This window comes from Ascaphus truei, chromosome 18 (genome assembly GCF_040206685.1).
Source record: "Ascaphus truei isolate aAscTru1 chromosome 18, aAscTru1.hap1, whole genome shotgun sequence".
Lineage (NCBI taxonomy): Eukaryota > Metazoa > Chordata > Amphibia > Anura > Ascaphidae > Ascaphus > Ascaphus truei.
In genome coordinates, this window is record NC_134500.1 from 39,599,862 (window position 1) to 39,622,670 (window position 22,809).

The window sequence follows — 22,809 nt, forward strand, 5'->3', positions numbered from 1 at the left end:
TGTTAAGCAGATGTGATAACCACTACACTATGGAACTCTTAAAATTGTTTCCTGAAACAGCTTTTCTGTCCGCAAGAAAGCACATCAGATTCATTTGTGTGTGCTCGAAACCTTGCTTAAATTGAGCTTACATTTTCTGTTTAATAATATATATTTCAAAAAGTGCACTTGAACAAACAAGAATCTTACTCTATTTGTTAAAGAAAAAATTGTATAAAAGGATTCTAAAACCATAACCAATATTTCTGGATACAAGATTTCTGTTGCCGTCACAATATCTTGTTTGAAAACGTACATTTATGCATTAAAGACCAGACAACTACATAGTTCCACTGGGTTTAGAACCCAGGACCTTCTGCGTGTGAAGCAGACGTGATAACCACTACACTATGGAACTCTTAAAATTGTTTCCTGAAACAGCTTTTCTGTCCGCAAGAAAGCACATCAGATTCATTTGTGTGTGCTTGAAATCTTGCTTAAATTGAGCTTACGTTTTCTGTTTAATAATATATATTTCAAAAAGTACACTTAAACAAAAAAGAATCTTACTCTATTTGGTAAAGAAAAAATTGTCTGAAAGGATACTAAAACTATATCCAATATTTCTGGATACAAGATTTCTGTTGCCGTCACAATATCTTGTTTGAAAACGTACATTTATGCATTAAAGACCAGACAACTATATAGTTCCACTGGGTTTTTAACCCAGGACCTTCTGCGTGTTAAGCAGACGTGATAACCACTACACTATGGAACTCTTAAAAATGTTTTCTGAAACAGCTTTTCAGTCCGCAAAAAAGCACATCAGATTCATTTGTGTGTGCTTGAAATCTTGCTTAAATTGAGCTAACATTTTCTGTTTAATAATATATATTTCAAAAAATACACTTGAACAAAAAAGAATCTTACTCTATTTGGTAAAGAAAAAATTGTCTGAAAGGATACTAAAACTTTATCCAATATTTCTGGATTCAAAATTTCCGTTGCCATTACAGTATCTAGCTTTCGAAAACGTACATTTATGCATAAAAGACGAGAAAACTACATAGTTCAACTGGGTTTTGTACCCAGGACCTTCTGCGTGTTAAGCAGATGTGATAACCACTACACTATGGAACTCTTAAAAATGTTTTCTGAAACAGCTTTTCAGTCCGCAAAAAAAGCACATCAGATTCATTTGTGTGTGCTTGAAATCTTGCTTAAATTGAGCTAACATTTTCTGTTTAATAATATATATTTCAAAAAGTACACTTGAACAAACAAGAATCTTACTCTATTTGGTAAAGAAAAAATTGTATGAAAGGATTCAAAAACCATAACCAATATTTCTGGATTCAAGATTTCTGTTGCCGTCACAATATCTTGTATGAAAACGTACATTTATGCATAAAAGACAAGACAACTACATAGTTCCACTGGGTTTTGAACCCAGGACCTTCTGCGTGTGAAGCAGACGTGATAACCACTACACTAAGGAAATCTTCAAAATGTTTTCTGAAACAGCTTTTCTGTCCGCAAGAAAGCACATCAGATTCATTTGTGTGTGCTCGAAACCTTGCTTAAATTGAGCTTACGTTTTCTGTTTAATAATATATATTTCAAAAAGTACACATGAACAAAAAAGAATCTTACTTTATTTGGTAAAGAAAACATTGTATGTAAGGATGGTAAAACTATAACCCATATTTCTGGATTCAAGATTTCCGTTGCCGTCACAAAATATTGTTTGAAAACGTACATTTATGCATAAAAGACAAGACAACTACATAGTTCCACTGGGTTTTGAACCCAGGACCTTCTGCGTGTGAAGCAGACGTGATAACCACTACACTATGGAACTCTTAAAATTGTTTCCTGAAACAGCTTTTCTGTCCGCAAGAAAGCACATCAGATTCATTTGTGTGTGCTCGAAACCTTGCTTAAATTGAGCTTACGTTTTCTGTTTAATAATATATATTTCAAAAAGTACACTTGAACAAAAAAGAATCTTACTCTATTTGGTAAAGAAAAAATTGTCTGAAAGGATACTAAAACTATATCCAATATTCCTGGATTCAAAATTTCCGTTGCCATTACAGTATCTTGTTTTCGAAAACGTACATTTATGCATAAAAGTCGAGAAAACTACATAGTTCAACTGGGTTTTGAACCCAGGACCTTCTGCGTGTTAAGCAGATGTGATAACCACAACTCTATGGAACTCTTAAAATTGTTTCCTGAAACAGCTTTTCTGTCCGCAAGAAAGCACATCAGATTCAATTGTGTGTGCTCGAAACCTTGCTTAAATTGAGCTTACGTTTTCTGTTTAATAATATATATTTCAAAAAGTGCACTTGAACAAACAAGAATCTTACTCTATTTGGTAAAGAAAAAATTGTATGAAAGGATTCTAAAACCATAACCAATATTTTTGGATTCAAGATTTCTGTTGCCGTCACAATATCTTGTTTGAAAACGTACATTTATGCATAAAAGACAAGACAACTACATAGTTCCACTGGGATTTGAACCCAGGACCTTCTGCGTGTGAAGCAAACGTGATAACCACTACACTATGGAACTCTTAAAATTGTTTCCTGAAACAGCTTTTCTGTCCGCAAGAAAGCACATCAGATTCATTTGTGTGTGCTCGAAACCTTGCTTAAATTGAGCTTACGTTTTCTGTTTACTAATATATATTTCAAAAAGTACACTTGAACAAAAAAGAATCTTACTCTATTTGGTAAAGAAAAAATTGTCTGAAAGGATTCTAAAACTATATCCAATATTTCTGGATTCAAAATTTCCGTTGCCATTACAGTATCTTGTTTTCGAAAACGTACATTTATGCATAAAAGACGAGAAAACTACATAGTTAAACTGGGTTTTGAACCCAGGACCTTCTGCGTGTTAAGCAGATGTGATAACCACTACACTATGGAACTCTTAAAAATGTTTTCTGAAACAGCTTTTCAGTCCGCAAAAAAGCACATCAGATTCATTTGTGTGTGCTTGAAATCTTGCTTAAATTGAGCTAATATTTTCTGTTTAATAATATATATTTCAAAAAGTACACTTGAACAAAAAAGAATCTTACTCTATTTGATAATGAAAAAATTGTCTGAAAGGATACTAAAACTATATCCAATATTTCTGGATTCAAAATTTCCGTTGCCATTACAGTATCTAGCTTTCTAAAACGTACATTTATGCATAAAAGACGAGAAAACTACATAGTTCAACTGGGTTTTGAACCCAGGACCTTCTGCGTGTTAAGCAGATGTGATAACCACTACACTATGGAACTCTTAAAATTGTTTCCTGAAACAGCTTTTCTGTCCGCAAGAAAGCACATCAGATTCATTTGTGTGTGCTCGAAACCTTGCTTAAATTGAGCTTACGTTTTCTGTTTAATAATATATATTTCAAAAAGTGCACTTGAACAAACAAGAATCTTACTCAATTTGGTAAAGAAAAAATTGTATGAAAGGATTCTAAAACCATAACCAATATTTCTGGATTCAAGATTTCTGTTGCCGTCACAATATCTTGTTTGAAAACGTACATTTATGCATAAAAGACAAGACAACTACATAGTTCCACTGTGTTTTGAACCCAGGACCTTCTGCGTGTTAAGCAGATGTGATAACCACTACACTATGGAACTCTTAAAATTGTTTCCTGAAACAGCTTTTCTGTCCGCAAGAAAGCACATCAGATTCATTTGTGTGTGCTCGAAACCTTGCTTAAATTGAGCTTACGTTTTCTGTTTACTAATATATATTTCAAAAAGTACACTTGAACAAACAAGAATCTTACTCTATTTGGTAAAGAAAAAACTGTCTGAAAGGATACTAAAACCATATCCAATATTTCTGGATTCAAAATTTCCGTTGCCATTACAGTATCTTGTTTTCGAAAACGTACATTTATGCATAAAAGACGAGAAAACTACATAGTTCAACTGGGTTTTGAACCCAGGACTTTCTGCGTGTTAAGCAGATGTGATAACCACTACACTATGGAACTCTTAAAAATGTTTTCTGAAACAGCTTTTCAGTCCGCAAAAAAGCACATCAGATTCATTTGTGTGTGCTTGAAATCTTGCTTAAATTGAGCTAACATTTTCTGTTTAATAATATATATTTCAAAAAGTACACTTGAACAAAAAAGAATCTTACTCTATTTGATAATGAAAAAATTGTCTGAAAGGATACTAAAACTATATCCAATATTTCTGGATTCAAAATTTCCGTTGCCATTACAGTATCTTGTTTTCGAAAACGTACATTTATGCATAAAAGACGAGAAAACTACATAGTTCAACTGGGTTTTGAACCCAGGACCTTCTGCGTGTTAAGCAGATGTGATAACCACAACTCTATGGAACTCTTAAAATTGTTTCCTGAAACAGCTTTTCTGTCCGCAAGAAAGCACATCAGATTCAATTGTGTGTGCTCGAAACCTTGCTTAAATTGAGCTTACGTTTTCTGTTTAATAATATATATTTCAAAAAGTGCACTTGAACAAACAAGAATCTTACTCCATTTGGTAAAGAAAAAATTGTATGAAAGGATTCTAAAACCATAACCAATATTTTTGGATTCAAGATTTCTGTTGCCGTCACAATATCTTGTTTGTAAACGTACATTTATGCATAAAAGATCATGACAACTACATAGTTCCACTGGGTTTTGAACCCAGGACCTTCTGCGTGTGAAGCAAACGTGATAACCACTACACTATGGAACTCTTAAAGTTGTTTCCTGAAACAGCTTTTCTGTCCGCAAGAAAGCACATCAGATTCATTTGTGTGTGCTCAAAATCATGCTTAAATTGAGCTTACGTTTTCTGTTTAATAAAATATATTTCAAAAAGTAAACTTGAACAAACAAGAATCTTACTCTATTTGGTAAAGAAAAAATTGTCTGAAATGATTCTAATACCATAACCAATATTTCTGGATTCAAGATTTCTGTTGCCGTCACAATATCTTGTTTGAAAACGTACATTTATGCATTAAAGACCAAACATCTACATAGTTCCACGGTGTTTTGAACAACGGACCTTCTGCGTGTTAAGCAGATGTGATAACCACTACGCTATGGAACTCTTAAATTTTTTTTCTGAAACAGCTTTTCTGTCCGCAAGAAAGCACATCAGATTCAATTGTGTGTGCTCGAAATCTTGCTTAAATTGAGCTTACGTTTTCTGTTTAATAAAATATATTTCAAAAAGTACACTTGAACAAACAAGAATCTTACACTATTTGGTAAAGAAAAAATGGTATGAAAGGATGGTAAAACCATAACCCATATTTCTGGATTCAAGATTTCTGTTGCCGTCACAATATCTTGTTTGAAAACGTATATTTATGCATTAAAGACCAGACAACTACATAGTTCCACTGTGTTTTGAACAACGGACCTTCTGCATGTTAAGCAGATGTGATAACCACTACACTATGGAACTCTTACAAAAGTTTTCTGAAACAGCTTTTCAGACTGCAAAAAAGCACATCAGATTCATTTGTGTGTGCTTGAAATCTTGCTTAAATTGAGCTTACATTTTCTGTTTAATAATATATATTTCAAAAAGTACACTTGAACAAACAAGAATCTTACTCTATTTGGTAAAGAAAAAATTGTCTGAAAGGATTCTAAAACCATTACCAATGTTTCTGGATTCAAGATTTCTGTTGCCGTCACAATGTCTTGTTTGAAAACGTACATTTAAGCATAGAAGACAAGACAACTACATAGTTCCACTGTGTTTTGAACAACGGACTTTCTGCGTGTGAAGCAGATGTGATAACCACTACACTATGGAACACTTAAAATTGTTTCCTGAAACAGCTTTCTGTCCGCAAGAAAGCACATCAGATTCATTTGTGTGTGCTCGAAACCTTGCTTAAATTGAGCTTACGTTTTCTGTTTAATAATATATATTTCAAAAAGTACACATGAACAAAAAAGAATCTTACTCTATTTGTTAAAGAAAAAAATGTATGAAAGGATGGTAAAACCATAACCCATATTTCTGGATTCAAGATTTCCTTTCCCGTCACAAAATCTTGTTTGAAAAGGGCCATGCAAGTAGCACAAATTAATTAAGTTGACTGTACAAAAATAATTCCACTTATTTCTGTTTCCGTAAAACTGAAATACTTCAGACGAATGTTTTTGAGCAGAAAAAGTTAGTTTATTCTTACTATTGTTACTAAAACATAGGAAGGGTGTTGATCCAGGGAGATATTCCGATTGCCAATTCTTGGAGTCAGGAAGGAATTAATTTTTACCCTTAAGAGATTACATTGGATAATTTGTCACAGGGTTTTTTTGTTTCCCTTCCTCTGGATCAATATACCGTAAGTAGAAAAAAGATATGTCGACTAAATTTGTTATTGGTTAAACTTTATGTATGCATGTCATTTTCTAATCTCATGCTCTATGTTACTATGTGTAGCCCTTTTTCTGAACACTCCCAAAGGAACTACTGGTCGCTGTACAACACCTGCGGCTCCAGGAGATCTGAGCCTCCGCTAGCTGGGAGCGTGGGGTAATACTCATACATTATCACTTAGCACAGCGCCTCCACTTACCCAGGATCCCCGTGATGTGAGATTCCCCTGGGCAAGAAACATACAAATAACTAGCACACCGTGTGTATGATAACCAATACCTTTTACTTGAGAACATACACACATATATCAGCAATAGAATAACAGGTGCCCCTCTACAGAGGAGACACTAATAACCAAGGCGTCTCACCAAACGCTTCCCCCAACACTGAGTGATCGAACCCAGTGTTTCTAGAAGGTCTGTGAGCAACTTTTTTACACAACGTTAACAACACATTTGAAGCTCAATATTTCTGGGCTGAAGCGGGAAGGATAGAGCAAGTGTGCACTGTAAAGGGGAAGTCTGTGGCAACAACAGGGGTGGAGAAAAAGTACTTTCTACCCATGTTTAGGTTCAGCGGTAAAACTGCAAGTTTCTATGGAACTGAAGCTCGGCTTGTGACTGTGGTTTTCCCGTCATACAAAAATGCTGAAATTCGACTTATACAGTGTTGGTGCTTATTAAACTTGGTGAATTCTCTCCTCTTGGCTGTATAACAGTTTGTACAGCAAAGGACAATACATTGCTATTTGTAGAAGCAAAGATATACGCGATTTCACAATGTTTCCCTAGAAGGTCTGTGAACAACTTTTTTACACAACGTTAACAACACATTTGAAGCTCAATATTTCTGGGCTGAAGCGGGAAGGATAGAGCAAGTGTGCGCTGTAAAGGGGAAGTCTGTGGCAACAACAGGGGTGGAGAAAAGTACTTTCTACCCATGTTTAGGTTCAGCGGTAAAACTGCAAGTTTCTATGGAACTTCAGCTCGGCTTGTGACTGTGATTTTCCCGGTCATACAAAAATGCTGAAATTCGACTTATACAGTGTTTGTGCTTATTAAACTTGATGAATTCTCTCCTGTTGGAAGGTCTGTGAGCAACTTTTTTACACAACGTTAACAAAACATCTGAAGCTCAATATTTCTGGGGGAAACTTGCAGTTTTACCGCTGAACCTAAACATGGGTAGAAAGTACTTTTCTCCACCCCTGTTGTTGCCACAGACTTGCCCTTTACAGCGCACACTTGCTCTATCCTTCCCGCTTCATCCCAGAAATATTGAGCTTCAAATGTGTTGTTAACGTTGTGTAAAAAAGTTGCTCACAGACCTTCTAGGGAAACATTGTGAAATCGCGTATATCTTTGCTTCTACAAATAGCAATGTATTGTCCTTTGCTGTACAAACTGTTATACAGCCAAGAAGAGAGAATTCATCAAGTTTAATAAGCACAAACACTGTATAAGTCGAATTTCAGCATTTTTGTATGACCGGGAAAACCACAGTCACAAGCCGAGCTGCAGTTCCATAGAAACTTGCAGTTTTACCGCTGAACCTAAACATGGGTAGAAAGTACTTTTTCTCCACCCCTGTTGTTGCCACAGACTTCCCCTTTACAGCGCACACTTGCTCTATCCTTCGCGCTTCATCCCAGAAATATTGAGCTTCAGATGTGTTGTTAACGTTGTTTAAAAAAGTTGCTCACAGACCTTCTAGGGAAACATTGTGAAATCGCGTATATCTTTGCTTCTACAAATAGCAATGTATTGTCCTTTGCTGTACAAACTGTTATACAGCCAAGAGGAGAGAATTCATCAAGTTTAATAAGCACAAACACTGTATAAGTCGAATTTCAGCATTTTTGTATGACTGGGAAAACCACAGTCACAAGCCGAGCTGCAGTTCCATAGAAACTTGCAGTTTTACCGCTGAACCTAAACATGGGTAGAAAGTACTTTTTCTCCACCCCTGTTGTTGCCACAGACTTCCCCTTTACAGCGCACACTTGCTCTATCCTTCCCGCTTCATCCCAGAAATATTGAGCTTCAGATGTGTTGTTAACGTTGTGTAAAAAAGTTGCTCACAGACCTTCTAGGGAAACATTGTAAAATCGCGTATATCTTTGCTTCTACAAATAGCAATGTATTGTCCTTTGATGTACAAACTGTTATACAGCCAAGAGGAGAGAATTCATCAAGTTTAATAAGCACAAACACTGTATAAGTCGAATTTCAGCATTGCTCTCAAATCACACCCCGCTCCTCCACCCAGAAATAAAGAAATCACGACATTTAATGAAGACATGTTGAATCTTTATAGCAAAGTTGTGTATGTGTGATCAGATGAGACGGTGCAGTCTCCCACCCCATCCCTCCATGCTGATTGGTCACAGTATGGTCATGTGTGCATGCTCAGCGCTTTGGGGGGGGGAAATTGTCTCTCCAAGCGCTGAGCTTTTGTGAACGTTGCATCATCATTTGCTTTCACTACATTGAATGGGCATAGCGCGCTCAGCGGCACCGTGGTCGCAGCCTTAGGATACGGGTGGTGTGGTGGGTGTGGGTGAGCTAATCCGCAGTGAAGCTAATTCTTGATTGTGATTGTGCTTCTTCCCAGTGACCAAATACAGGCATGTTTGCAAATATAAGTGATTATTAACAATCCCACGAGAAAATTAAAGCATAACTGTCAGCAAATACACACGAGTGCATGCATTCCCTACCTGTCTTTGGAGTTAGGGGGTATTCCGAGGTCTACTGTTTGAAGCTTTCTAGTCAGATCTGGAACAAAGCAGGTTAGAAATTGTTTTAAAGCCTCAATACATTATTATGTGTAGAGCGCTGGCTACTTGTTTGAATTTATAGTAGCCTATTATAGGGTTTTCAAAAGGAGTTTGGTTAAGTACCACATGTGAGTCCTTGTGAGCTCAGAACGGAATCTGTTAGAGCAGCGGTGCCCAAAGTGGAGACCGCTGGATTTTTTGGGGTGGTCGTGTGCAGTTGCAGATGCCACGCGCTCTTCCCCGAGGCATTTAAATGAAATGCCGGGGGGATCGTGTGAGGCCTCTGCAACTCACTTACCGGGATTCAGAAGAGTTTCTGTGACGTGTCGCCATGTCAACGCGGTGTCAAATGACACCGCGGTGTCATGCGGAGTGACGTCATATCTGTCTCCATGGCAAGGTGGTCACGTAACCCTGCACCGTCATTCGACGCCGCCAAACAAGTTAAGGGGTGCGCGACAGGTAGCGGTTTAAAAATGTTTTTGCTTAGGGAACACAATTATATTTTGCTATTCTGCTGAACCCCAACCATCGCCCCTGTAGACACACTGTAATGCGTAGCTCACCACAAACGAAGCGCGACCGCGGTGTTGAGGCAGGGAATTGAGATACGCTGACCCACAGCCACGCGGGCACATCTAGAGTGTAGAGTAGTCATTCAGGCCAGGTCAGGATTATAGATATTAGAGTAGTTGAGGTACTTTCCAGGTTCAGGAGTGGAGAATTGCGGATCGTCAGTGTGCGTAGTCAGGTTCAGGATTGGAGAGTATCGGATAGTCGGGGTAAGTAGCCAGGTGCAGGATAGGAGATAGTCGGATCGTCGGAGTACTTAGCCAAGGTCAGGACAGGAGCCAGGAGAGAGGTCAACAAAGCCGGATCAGGAGTAGAGAGAAGCGGAGTCCAAAGTACAAACAGGGTTCAGGCAACAAGAGGTTAACAGCAACATGGTCAGGCAAGGCAAGATTCAGGAACTAGAAGGGGCAAGGCACGGCGTCACAACGACTATGCTCAGCAAAGGTAAGCTATAAGTGCAGGGTATATAAAGGAGGAGGCTCCAATAGCAAGCAGGGGTGGAACCAGGAAGTGAAACCTAATAGGCTGCTGGCGCACGCAAGTGTGCCCAATGATGCAGCCTGATCAGGTAGGAGGTTGCTTGCAGCCCGCGAGTGTCACAGCTTTCAGAGGGCAGGGTTTAGGGAGAGTGTTACTCCCACGCCGGTTCTGCGAGCCGTCAGAGCGGGGGCGGAGCCTGAAGCGCGTGTCACACACACAAAGGAGAAGCTTGCAAATTGTAAGTGAATTAAAATGGTGATTCTAACGGTTTATTTTGTCTCTGCACTGAGAAATTAATTCTGCTTTAGGTATCATGTAGGTGAGTGACTGGGTGGGTAGGTGACTGCCAGGGTGGGTAAGTTTGACTGCCTGGGTGGGTGAGTGAGTGAGTGACTGGGTGACTGAGTTACTGGGTGGGTGAGTGACTGGGTGGGTGAGTGAGTGATTGCCAGGGTGGGTGAGTGACTGGGTGGATGAGTGAGTGATTACCAGGGTGGGTGAGTGAGTGATTGCCAGGGTGGGTGAGTGACTGAGTGACTGGGTGGGTTGGTGACTGAGTGACTGCCAGGGTGGGTGAGTTGGGTGGGTGGGTGACTGCCAGGGTGGGTGAGTTGGGTTGGTGACTGCCTGGGTGGGTAAGAGAGGTAAGTGGGTAAGTGAGTGCCTTGTGAGTGCCTAGGTGGGTGAGTTAGTGATTGGGTGGGTGAGTGACTGCCTGGGTGGGTTATTGAGTGACTGGGTAGGTGAGTGAGTGACTGCCTGCCTGGGTGAGTGACTGACCTTGACCGGATGGATTCTGCTTCCTGGTTCCTTGCTCGCCAGATGCATGGGGAGGGTGGGGGGGGAGAGGCATGGGAGGGGGGCAGCTGGGGGGGGGGCGATACTGGTGGGCTAGTTCCATGGCTGTAGGTGGGCAAGCGGGGGGAGCTGGGTTGGCGCACACGGGCTCCCAATGGCGCTTCCCCTCCATCCCATATTGGGGGCGAGGGGAAGCAGGGGGGGGAAGCAGGCCCACAGGCAGCAGGCCGGACACCCTGCTTGCCCTGCGCATGCGCGCCGGGACCTTGACTCTGCGCATCCGCACGGGGAATCGCCGCCATTTTTTTAAAAATATAACTGGCCCGGCCGGGCCCCTGATTCACATGACCCGGGACACCAACCCCGGCAGACCCCCCCTGTTGGCGGGCCCGTCTGGAGGGAGGGTTAATCGATCAGACATGGGAATTTTTTTTTCTTCTCCTGAGTGCTGAAGGGTTGACCTCTCGTTAGCAGCGATATGTATAGGTATGTAGGAGCTCAAATGCTTGGTCCCATCATTTGTCCATGTAGACGTAGACAAGTGGGGGGATATATGCGTTAAGAGTGTAGTACTCGGTCTTGGCATAAATTGACTTAATAATACCTTAGGGTGTGGGACAAAAGTATTATAACTTTTCCCCCTCCTTGGGATGGCCCATAGAAAAAGATTGAGTACTGTACTCACTGTTACCCCTTAGTGTCCACAGGCGTGCAGCCTCATTAGAAGTCCAAAGATATCCAAGAGTAGTTGTGTATAGGCGCACAGCAAACAAGGAACAGGTCACGTGGCGAATGAAAAATATTTATTGATGCTGCATTAAAAAAAATACAGAGTATTGTACCCTCCACTGTTTTTTTAATGCAGAATCAATAAATATTTTGAAGTGAAACTTCTTTAGTGGCACCTATCTAATGGGGTAAAACGGGAGAGTTGGGTGCGAAATGTGAAACGGAAGTGACGTCACGGCTCCCCTCCACCCCCCCGTGTCTACTGTGACATGCGGCGGATGCGGCGACAGCCGCCGGCGCCGCACCTAACAGCCGCCGCTCCCCGACACACACCCGCTGTGACATGCCGCCCACACACCCGCTGTGACATGCGGCGGCGGCGGCGCTCCTAACAGCCGCCGTTACCCGCACACGTCCGCTGCCATGGGTGTAGCAAGATGGCTGCCACAGTGCTTCCGGTGCTAGAGTGAAAGGTGTACTGTAGCAAGAAGGCAGGCGCGGGGATTTTAAATCAGTCAGCCACTGCTCACAGCCTTTCTCCTCCCTACCTCCGCTTTCCTGTGTCCCGCTGACTGAGCGCCGCCGGGGTCGGAGGAGGAGAGGAGCCCAGGGATCATGGAGGGTAACCGGGAGGAAGCAGAGCGGTGTGTGCGGATCGGGCGGGCAGCGCTGGAGGCCGGAGATTGGAAGAGAGAGCCCGGCGCTTTCTGAGCAAAGCGGGTAAACTGTCAGTGTGAGGGCATTTGTGGGTGAAGGGGGAGGGAGCTGCTTACCTTACGGCAGCCCGAGCCGAGAAAAGGGGGGGGGGAGGAAGGGGAAGAGTAGCAGGTCCCGGGTCCCTCCGCTCAAGCCGCACCCTCCTGCTGACTGAGGGAGCGGGGCCTAATTAGCCTCACCGAGCAAAGCAGGAGGAGGCCGGCGTTCTGCTCTGCCGCCGTGATCTGATGTGCAGGGGGGAGGGGAGGTGATGTGAGGTGAAGTGGTGCAGGGGGGGGGTGATGTAAGGTGCAGGGGGGGTGATGTAAGGTGCAGGGGGGGGTGATGTAAGGTGCAGGGGGGTGATGTAAGGTGCAGGGGGGATGTGTGATGTGCAAGGGGATATGTAAGGTGAAGGAGGGTGATGTGCAGGGGGGGAGATGTACAGGGGGGATGATGTGGAGGGGGGGTGATGTGCAGGAGGGGTGATGTGCAGGAGGGGTGATGTGCAGGAGGGGGGGTGATATGCAGGAGGGGTGATGTGGAGGAGGGGTGATGTGGAGGGGGGGTGATGTGCAGGAGGGGGGGTGATATGCAGGAGGGGTGATGTGGAGGAGGGGTGATGTGTAGGAGGGGTGATGTGGAGGGGGGGTGATGTGCAGGAGGGGTGATGTGCAGGAGGGGTGATGTGGAGGGGGGGTGATGTGCAGGAAGGTGATGTGCAGGAGGGGTTATGTGCAGGAGGGGTGATGTGCAGGAGGGGTGATGTGCAGGAGGGGTGATGTGCAGGGGGATATGTAAGGTCACACTCAGTCACACGCACACAGTCACGCGCAGTCACACGCTCGGTCACACGAGCAAACTCGATCACGCGCGCACACTCGGTCACGCGCGCACACTCGGTCACACGCGCACACTCGGTCACACGCGCGCACAGTCGGTCACACGTGCGCACACTCGGTCACACGCGCGCACACTCGGTCACACGCATGCACACGGGGTCACACGCGCGCACACGCGGTCACACGCGGTCACACGCGGTCACATGCGCGCACACGCGGTCACACGCGCGCACACGCGGTCGCACGCATGCACTCGGTCACACGCGCGCACTCGGTCACATGCGCGCACTCGGTCACACGCGCACACGGTCACACGCACACACTCAGTCACACGCGCACACTCAGTGCAAATAGCTAATACAGGGTATGTGTGCCGAGCACGCGCATTCTAAGTAAAATTTATTTGCGTTTTTTCAATGAACTTGTATTTTGATTTTTAATTAAAACATCACCAACACAAATACAATTTCTGTGACAAAATTCAAAGAAGTTTCACTTACTATGCGCGTGCACAGCACACACAGCTGTTCGCCACGTGACCTGTTCCTTGTTTGCTGTTGGATATCTTTGGACCTCTCGTTAGTCTGGAGGTTAGCCTCCTTTTTGGTGCTCTTTCTGCTGTGTCTGAATAGCTTGTGTGTGCACCCTCAAAAAATACACACTTTTATGGGAGTATTTTTCCGCTAGGGGTTAGTTTGGCCTTTCCATTAATGGCGAGCATCATTTGCATTCAGCCATGAAAAATTCAGCAGTGAAGAGCCTTCTGCAGTTTGACTAATTCTGGGTCTCTTTGTGCCAGAATGGTATTTAAAGCTATTCCTATCTGGTATCACTGTACTCAGTGGGCCCAGGGCAATAACATCTTGTTTTCCTTTCTATGATTAGACAGGTGGGAAGAATTTTGTTGCAAACTCACATTAAATAAGTTACAGTCTGTAAAAAGTAACATAAACCCTCTACTGTACAGTGTACAGCAAATGCAAATATCACTTGTGAGCACAGTCACATGTACAGACAGGTCTGCATCCCTTCTTTTCACCATTGTTAGTGATGTAAACTCCAAAGTTAGCATAAAATGATGAGAAAAATGTAAAGACTGTTGTGTTCAATAAAAATTCCTGGTCAGCATTTTTCTTGGGAGAGATATGAGTAACCCATGGCAGAGTCAACTTTGCAGTTTAAGATGACTTGTTAAAATAAAATGAAGAAAATATATTTTATATATTTTCATACATGCAAATGAGCACACTGTGTCACTTTTTGCCTCAATAACCATTTTTAACATGGTTCCCTATAGGCTTAAGCTTGCTGCATGGTCACAGCTTTGAGCACAGCCAGGGTGACACAGTGACACAGTGTACTCATTTGCATGTCATTTCCCAGAATCCCTTGCTGCAGTGGAAGTGCTGTATGCTGGGTGATAATGGGGAAAGGCGGGGATGCAGACCTGCCTAAGACATGCAGGTGAGCATACAGTTATATTTGCTTTCCTGTGGAGGGTTTTTGTCACTTTTTTTACTCACCGTAACTTAACTCAGTATGTGTACATATATGTGTACATATATGTGTACATATATGTGTACATATATGTGTGTATTATACTAGTACCTAATAATAATAATAATAAAAAAAGAATATTACGGCATTGTATAATGGTGAAACTAATCTCTACACACGTTTAACATCACACACACCAAAATGCAATGAATTCAATGTATATTAATTTTACAATAGCTGCTTTTTTAACTATTTGTGTGTCTTATTTCCTAAAAAATATTTTGTGGTAGTTTAAAAATTAGGATTTATAAATTTATATTCATAACCATCACATTTTATCTATTTACATTTTTAACACACAAACTATATACTGTAGTGTCGAATAAACTCGGCTATTTCCTATGAATAAATCAACCCTAGAACCATTTGTAAACCAGCAGTGCCATCGTGTGGTCTTTCAGTGAAGTGCACATTTGTAATTTATTGAAACCTGGAGTTTACTGTATTTTCATTGTGTCCCTTAATTTATATTTTTGACCAATTTAATTATTTTTAAAGGGGATTTTTAACTAATTTTTTTTTAAGAAAAGAGAATTTATGATCACTGAAAAGAAGACATCACACTTACAAACTAAAAGACAGGGTAAAGCAACGGACATAAACTTAAAATAAGACAATGTGCACTAAGGTAAACGCTAGCGTATTTAACTCTTGCTGGTTAATTTAGATATATTCACTGATCTCTTATTCATAAGCATAAAATTTTATCTTTCAAAACACAACAGAGACCAGTTACCAATTGCAAATACAAATCATTCCCAGAAGATAGATACACACAGAGGACTGACATGATGGGAAAAATATTCAGAAAAGATCAGAGAAAGTGTGTACCACATTCAGTCATATGTAACCTGAAGTAACTAATTAGGGAAGCTACAGAAATCATCAGTATTCGGTTCTACTAAGGTGCATACATGCACATCTCTTTCCTGATAATATTACAATAAAATGAACAAAGAATAATAACACAGTGAATTTTATTAGTGCCAGAAATAAATGATACTTCTATTTCAAACACAAACACCATCAGAAGAGAATCAGAAGAGTGGTACTGTTAGAAAGTTGTACTGACTTATTGCTGCATTTGTTTAATAAAACATAGTGTGAAATTTGTGTGGGAAAGATAATCCTCTACCTAACTATATACAAATCTCTTTCTAGATAGATTACCCTAATCCTTATCAATCTCCTTATCAATCTCCTTATCAATCTCCTTATCAATCTCAATTTCTACAAATAATTATTGCAGCAAATATGGAGCAAATACAACCGAAGCAGATATTTAATAGAAAACAGCAAATTATTATGTGTTAATATGGATTTTGTTTAATTTTGGTAGATCTGGGGATTTTTTGTCACTATCTAAATACAAGGTTACATTTTTATTTATTTATAAAATGTTTTACCTCCTGGTAAAACATTTCTTATAAATACATTAATAAATAAAATAAAAATACATTTAAAGACAGAAAAAACGAAAATAATGTATTTATCCGCCTTTATATTTTTACAAATGTGCCCTTTATTTACTTCTCTCTAAACTATTGTTACTATGCAGCATAGTGAGCAAAATGAAGGAGCACCTGGAATAAATACATATTGTTAAATAATTTTATCTTCCTGCATGGTGTACACTGTAATTGGTTCTTAATGACTGACTTCTTGTTAGCCTTTACATGCAGTTACAATGCAAGTGGTAGTTTTGCAAACTGCAAGAGAGTCTTTACAATTCACACTTTAAAATTACCATATTAACTCCCACAATGCATAGAGCTGAATCAGTGTCTGCATTTGGCTAGCCACCAGTGTAATGAGGGCTTCTTGTGGGCTGGTGGTTACTAAGCCAGTAGAAAGTTAACTTTGTGCAGTGGCAGTATCATAGCCCATGAGGTTAATCCGAGGCGTGATTATTGCTAGTTGAAAACTTTTCCCAATACCCCGCTGTGATGACTTGCAATATAGTCAGCATTAGCAATTTTTGACAGTCTCACGAGAGACTGATATTTGTGTCTAAATATAGATAATGCCATTCTTTAGGAAACTGTGTAAAGCTGGAACCAGGCAAGATGATAACCACCTACCCCTATGATGCAAAGTATCACTAACAAGAGAATAAAATGCCCTTATGGAGTATGCCCCAAGAAAAAGAATTGGCCAAACATTTGTGGAAGACTGTATGGATTACCGCGCTCCTCTTCCCTTTACAAGGGTAACTGCTGCTGGTAAAACCAAAACAAATCCTGCTCTCCTACCAATTTGGGCTCAAATATACTAGTATCAGGTTTACATTTACAAGGTATGTCTCTTTGACAAAGGAGTCATCAGGTTGCATCTTTTGACCAAAACATGATTCAAGCCTGCCCACCTCATCAAGGTCTTGAGCAAGAACCTAAACGGAACATATGTCATTTCTTAATGTCCTGTGGACTAAACTTTGTGAGATACGTGAAAATGCCCTGAAGACTGGCATACAAATGAAAAATGTAGGAGGAGCCCCTGGAATAAGTATGCATTGTAAAATAATTCAATAATAATTGTTATTGCGCAGTCAGGCTTTCAGGTCAAACCAATGAAACATATACCTAATGATGAAATTAGTGTCATGTATAAGGATATATTAGAGTACTGAGTGTTATCACAGGATTGCAGTTATTAACTGTTAACGCATCTTTCTATCTATAAATTGACATATCTATCACATGTGAGGCAATCTTAGGTGGGAAATAATTGTACGCTCTCAATGACCACACTCGACCTATTGTCCCCAGATGTTTCCAATCCCATCTTGGTTTGCAGATAATCCTGTGCTCTTCACTAGGATTCATCTATCACCAAATATTTCTATTTCCACCACAACAAAAGCAGTATTAATATAGTTCTTGTTCTGGCATCACGTTTCTCAAGCAACTTCACTTAATAGATACCAACACTGATGCATAGAAAAAGAAGTCTTTTGTTTAGTGCATGAAACGACAATTAGTCATCAGACATTCTATTTTAAAATCTCATTAAATGTCTTGAAGGAGATAAGTGGGTATAATATAATCAGGGATGTGAATGTTTTCGGGGTTTTCCCGGCTACTTGATTCCATGGGCGGAACTAGTCAAGAAAAGAGCTGTCGGGTGGAAAACAGACGTCCCTGGGTGGGCTTGAACCACCAACCTTTCGGTTAACAGCCGAACGCGCTAACCAATTGCGCCACAGAGACCTTGGGTGTTATGTCGAAAGTGGTTATAATAATGTTCATAATGCACAAACCATGTTGATGATATATTTCCCTACCAAACCTACCATGAATGAGTCCATACTATCTGCATGACGAGTGTGTATATCTGATATGATCTCGTTGGTGTTAAGAGGGGGTTACCCACCCGGGTGCTGAAGATTTACATATATAAAAGCAAGTACATGCCATGTCCCTGAGCTACTGAAGTTGCTCATTTGATCTGTATGGATTTTATTTTTTGAAGTCTAAATGTGTGACTTTCACATTTGACATGAATATCACTGCGAGAAAACATTTCTTTTTCATATGAGATCATGTTTTCGAGCAACTTCCAGTAGGTTTGAAATAGCAATATTCAATCATAATTGTTATTTCACAGTCAGGTCACTGGTAAGAGAGGAGAGATCATGTATTTGGTCCCAAATACACCTCTGGCTGAAGCGTTTGCATGCAGATACACTGCAAGTGGTTGTTTGTGGAACTGCAAGAGAGTCTTTCTAGTTCACAGTTGAATTACCATATTAACTCCCACAATCCATAGCACTGAACCAGCTCCTGCATTTGGCTAGCCACCATTGTAATGAGGGCTTCTTGTGGGCTGGTGGTTTCACTAAGCCAGTAGAAAGTTAACTTTGCGCAGTGGCAGTATCATAGCCCATGAGGTTAATCCGAGGCGTGATTATTGCTAGTTGAAAACTTTTCCCAATACCCCGCTGTGATGACTTGCAATATAGTCAGCATTAGCAATTTTTGACAGTCTCACGAGAGACTGATATTTGTGTCTAAATATAGATAATGCCATTCTTTAGGAAACTGTGTAAAGCTGGAACCAGGCAAGATGATAACCACCTACCCCTATGATGCAAAGTATCACTAACAAGAGAATAAAATGCCCTTATGGAGTATGCCACAAGGAAAAGAATTGGCCAAACATTTGTGGAAGACTGTATGGATTACCGCGCTCCTCTTCCCTTTACAAGGGTAACTGCTGCTGGTAAAACCAAAACAAATCCTGCTCTCCTACCAATTTGGGCTCAAATATACTAGTGTCAGGTTTACATTTACAAGGTATGTCTCTTTGACAAAGGAGTCATCAGGTTGCATCTTTTGACCAAAACATGATTCAAGCCTGCCCACCTCATCAAGGTCTTGAGCAAGAACCTAAACGGAACATATGTCATTTCTTAATGTCCTGTGGACTAAACTTTGTGAGATACGTGAAAATGCCCTGAAGACTGGCATACAAATGAAAAATGTAGGAGGAACCCCTGGAATAAGTATGCATTGTAAAATAATTCAATAATAATTGTTATTGCGCAGTCAGGCTTTCAGGTCAAACCAATGAAACATATACCTAATGATGAAATTAGTGTCATGTATAAGGATATGTTAGAGTACTGAGTGTTATCACAGGATTGCAGTTATTAACTGTTAACGCATCTTTCTATCTATAAATTGACATATCTATCGCATGTGAGGCAATCTTAGGTGGGAAATAATTGTACGCTCTCAATGACCACACTCGACCTATTGTCCCCAGATGTTTCCAATCCCATCTTGGTTTGCAGATAATCCTGTGCTCTTCACTGGGATTCATCTATCACCAAATATTTGTATTTCCACCACAACAAAAGCAGTATTAATATAGTTCTTGTTCTGGCATCACGTTTCTCAAGCAACTTCACTTAATAGATACCAACACTGATGAATAGAAAAAGAAGTCTTTTGTTTGGTGCATGAAACGACAATTAGTCATCAGACATTCTATTTTAAAATCTCATTAAATGTCTTGAAGGAGATAAGTGGGTATAATATAATCAGGGATGTGAATGTTTTCGGGGTTTTCTCGGCTACTTAATTCCATTGGCAGAACAAGTCAAGAAAAGATCTGTCGGGTGGAAAACAGACGTCCCTGGGTGGGCTTGAACCACCAACCTTTCGGTTAACAGCCGAACGCGCTAACCAATTGCGCCACAGAGACCTTGTGTGTTTTGTCGAAAGTGGTTATAATAATGTTCATAAATAACTTACCATGTTGATGATATATTTCCCTACCAAACCTACCATGAACGAGTCCATACTATCTGCATGACGAGTGTGTATATCTGATATGATCTCGTTGGTGTTAAGAGGGGGTTACCCACCCGGGTCCTGAAGATTGACATATATTAAAGCAAGTACATGCCATATCCCTGTGCTACTGAAGTTGCTCATTTGGGGGCCTATGCAGAGAGCAGCGCTATTTCGAAATTCGCCATTTTTTGGAGAAAATCGCGCAGAAAGCAGCAGAAAATGGCGAGTTCCGAAAAACACGCCAATTTTTCTTTTCTAGTTATAAAACTCGCCTCGCGGCTGGCGAGAACCTCAATCTCGCCAGTTTTAAAAATATCCGTATGCAGAGAGGCGCGAACGGCATCTAGCGGCTGTTCGCGCCAATAAAATGGCGCGATTGTCTCAGTTTTAACTCGCCAGAAAAAACTGCCGCTCGCGGCCATTGCAAAGGGAAAAAAAAAGCCGCGAATTTGTTTTAACACATTTCTGAAGCGCGCATCTCGCCAATTTAAACTCGCCACACGCATCCATGTTAAACATAGCAGAATTCGCACTTTTCTGCATATGGAGATTAAAACTCTCCAAAAAAGCTACTTTTTAATAAATTCGCCAATTTTAAAATTCGCTGCTCTCTGCATAGGCCCCACAATCTGTATGGATTTTATTTTTGAAGTCTAAATGTGTGACTTTCACATTTGACATGAATATCGCTGCGAGAAAACATTTTTTTTTCATATGAGATCATGTTTTCGAGCAACTTCCAGTAGGTTTGAAATTGCAATATTCAATCATAATTGTTATTTCACAGTCAGGTCACTGGTAAGAGAGGAGAGATCATGTATTTGGTCCCAAATACACCTCTGGCTGAAGCGTTTGCATGCAGATACACTGCAAGTGGTTGTTTGTGGAACTGCAAGAGAGTCTTTCTAGTTCACAGTTGAATTACCATATTAACTCCCACAATCCATAGCACTGAACCAGCTCCTGCATTTGGCTAGCCACCAGTGTAATGAGGGCTTCTTGTGGGCTGGTGGTTACTAAGCAAGTAGAAAGTTAACTTTGCGCAGTGGCAGTATCATAGCCCATGAGATTGATCTGAGGTGTGATTATTGCTAGTTGAAAACTTTTCCCAATACCCCGCTGTGATGACTTGCAATATAGTCAGCATTAGCAATTTTTGACAGTCTCACGAGAGACTGATCTTTGTGTCTAAATATAGATCATGCCATTCTTTAGGAAACTGTGTAAAGTTGGAACCAGGCAAGATGATAACCACCTACCCCTATGATACAAAGTATCACTAACAAGATAATAAAATGCCCTCATGGAGTATGCCGCAAGGAAAAGAATTGACCAAACATTTGTGGAAGACTGTACGGATTACCGCGTTCCTCCTCCCTTTACAAGGGTAACTGCTGCTGGTAAAACCAAAACAAATCCTGCTCTCCTACTAATTTGGGCTCAAATATACTAGTGTCATGTTTACATTTACAAGGTACGTCTGTTTGACAAAATAGTCATGTGGTTGCATCTTTTGACCAAAACATGATTCAAGCCTGCCCACCTCATCAAGGTCTTGAGCGAGAACCTAAACGGAACATATGTCATTTCTTAATGTCCTGTGGACTAAACTTTGTGAGATACGTGAAAATGCCCTGAAGACTGGCATACAAATGAAAAATGTAGGAGGAGCCCCTGAAATAAGTATGCATTGTAAAATAATTCAATAATAATTGTTATTGCACAGTCAGGCTTTCAGGTCAAACCAATGAAACATATACCTAATTATGAAATTAGTGTCATGTATAAGGATATGTTAGAGTACTGAGTGTTATCACAGGATTGCAGTTATTAACTGTTAACGCATCTTTCTATCTATAAATTGACATATCTATCGCATGTGAGGCAATTTTAGGTGGGAAATAATTGTACGCTCTCAATGACCACACTCGACCTATTGTCCCCAGATGTTTCCAATCCCATCTTGGTTTGCAGATAATCCCGTGCTCTTCACTGGGATTCATCTATCACCAAATATTTGTATTTCCACCACAACAAAAGCAGTATTAATATAGTTCTTGTTCTGGCATCACGTTTCTCAAGCAACTTCACTTAATAGATACCAAAATTGATGAATAGAAAAAGAAGTCTTTTGTTTGGTGCATGAAACGACAATTAGTCATCAGACATTCTATTTTAAAATCTTATTAAATGTCTTGAAGGAGATAAGTGGGTATAATATAATCAGGGATGTGAATGTTTTCGGGGTTTTCTCGGCTACTTGATTCCATTGGCAGAACAAGTCAAGAAAAGATCTGTCGGGTGGAAAACAGACATCCCTGGGTGGGCTTGAACCACCAACCTTTCGGTTAACAGCCGAACGCGCTAACCAATTGCGCCACAGAGACCTTGGGTGTTATGTCGAAAGTGGTTATAATAATGTTCATAATGCACAAACCATGTTGATATATTTCCCTACCAAACCTACCATGAAGGAGTCCATACTATCTGCATGACGAGTGTGTATATCTGATATGATCTCGTTGGTGTTAAGAGGGGGTTACCCACCCCCGTGCTGAAGATTTACATATATAAAAGCAAGTACATGCCATGTCCCTGAGCTACTGAAGTTGCTCATTTGATCTGTATGGATTTTATTTTTTGAAGTCTAAATGTGTGACTTTCACATTTGACA

General features: G+C 40.7%; 8 non-coding genes across 8 annotated transcripts; 3 read left to right on the forward strand and 5 right to left on the reverse strand.

Annotated features, from left to right (window-relative positions):
* Positions 1 to 1,767: 1,767 nt before the first annotated feature.
* On the reverse strand, positions 1,768 to 1,840 carry TRNAV-CAC (transfer RNA valine (anticodon CAC)). Its single transcript has one exon. It is a non-coding gene; the product is annotated as a tRNA-Val (tRNA).
* Positions 1,841 to 2,489: 649 nt separating this feature from the next.
* On the reverse strand, positions 2,490 to 2,562 carry TRNAV-CAC (transfer RNA valine (anticodon CAC)). Its single transcript has one exon. It is a non-coding gene; the product is annotated as a tRNA-Val (tRNA).
* A 2,096-nt stretch (positions 2,563 to 4,658) lies between these two features.
* TRNAV-CAC (transfer RNA valine (anticodon CAC)) lies at positions 4,659 to 4,731 on the reverse strand. The gene has a single exon. It is a non-coding gene; the product is annotated as a tRNA-Val (tRNA).
* Positions 4,732 to 16,691: 11,960 nt separating this feature from the next.
* LOC142469339 (U4 spliceosomal RNA) lies at positions 16,692 to 16,832 on the forward strand. Its single transcript, XR_012789023.1, has one exon. It is a non-coding gene; the product is annotated as a U4 spliceosomal RNA (small nuclear RNA).
* Positions 16,833 to 17,970: 1,138 nt separating this feature from the next.
* On the reverse strand, positions 17,971 to 18,044 carry TRNAN-GUU (transfer RNA asparagine (anticodon GUU)). The gene has a single exon. It is a non-coding gene; the product is annotated as a tRNA-Asn (tRNA).
* Positions 18,045 to 18,690: 646 nt separating this feature from the next.
* Positions 18,691 to 18,831, forward strand: LOC142469338 (U4 spliceosomal RNA). Its single transcript, XR_012789022.1, has one exon. It is a non-coding gene; the product is annotated as a U4 spliceosomal RNA (small nuclear RNA).
* Positions 18,832 to 19,969: 1,138 nt separating this feature from the next.
* TRNAN-GUU (transfer RNA asparagine (anticodon GUU)) lies at positions 19,970 to 20,043 on the reverse strand. The gene has a single exon. It is a non-coding gene; the product is annotated as a tRNA-Asn (tRNA).
* Positions 20,044 to 21,169: 1,126 nt separating this feature from the next.
* Positions 21,170 to 21,310, forward strand: LOC142469356 (U4 spliceosomal RNA). The gene has a single exon (XR_012789039.1). It is a non-coding gene; the product is annotated as a U4 spliceosomal RNA (small nuclear RNA).
* The last annotated feature ends 1,499 nt before the right edge of the window (positions 21,311 to 22,809 follow it).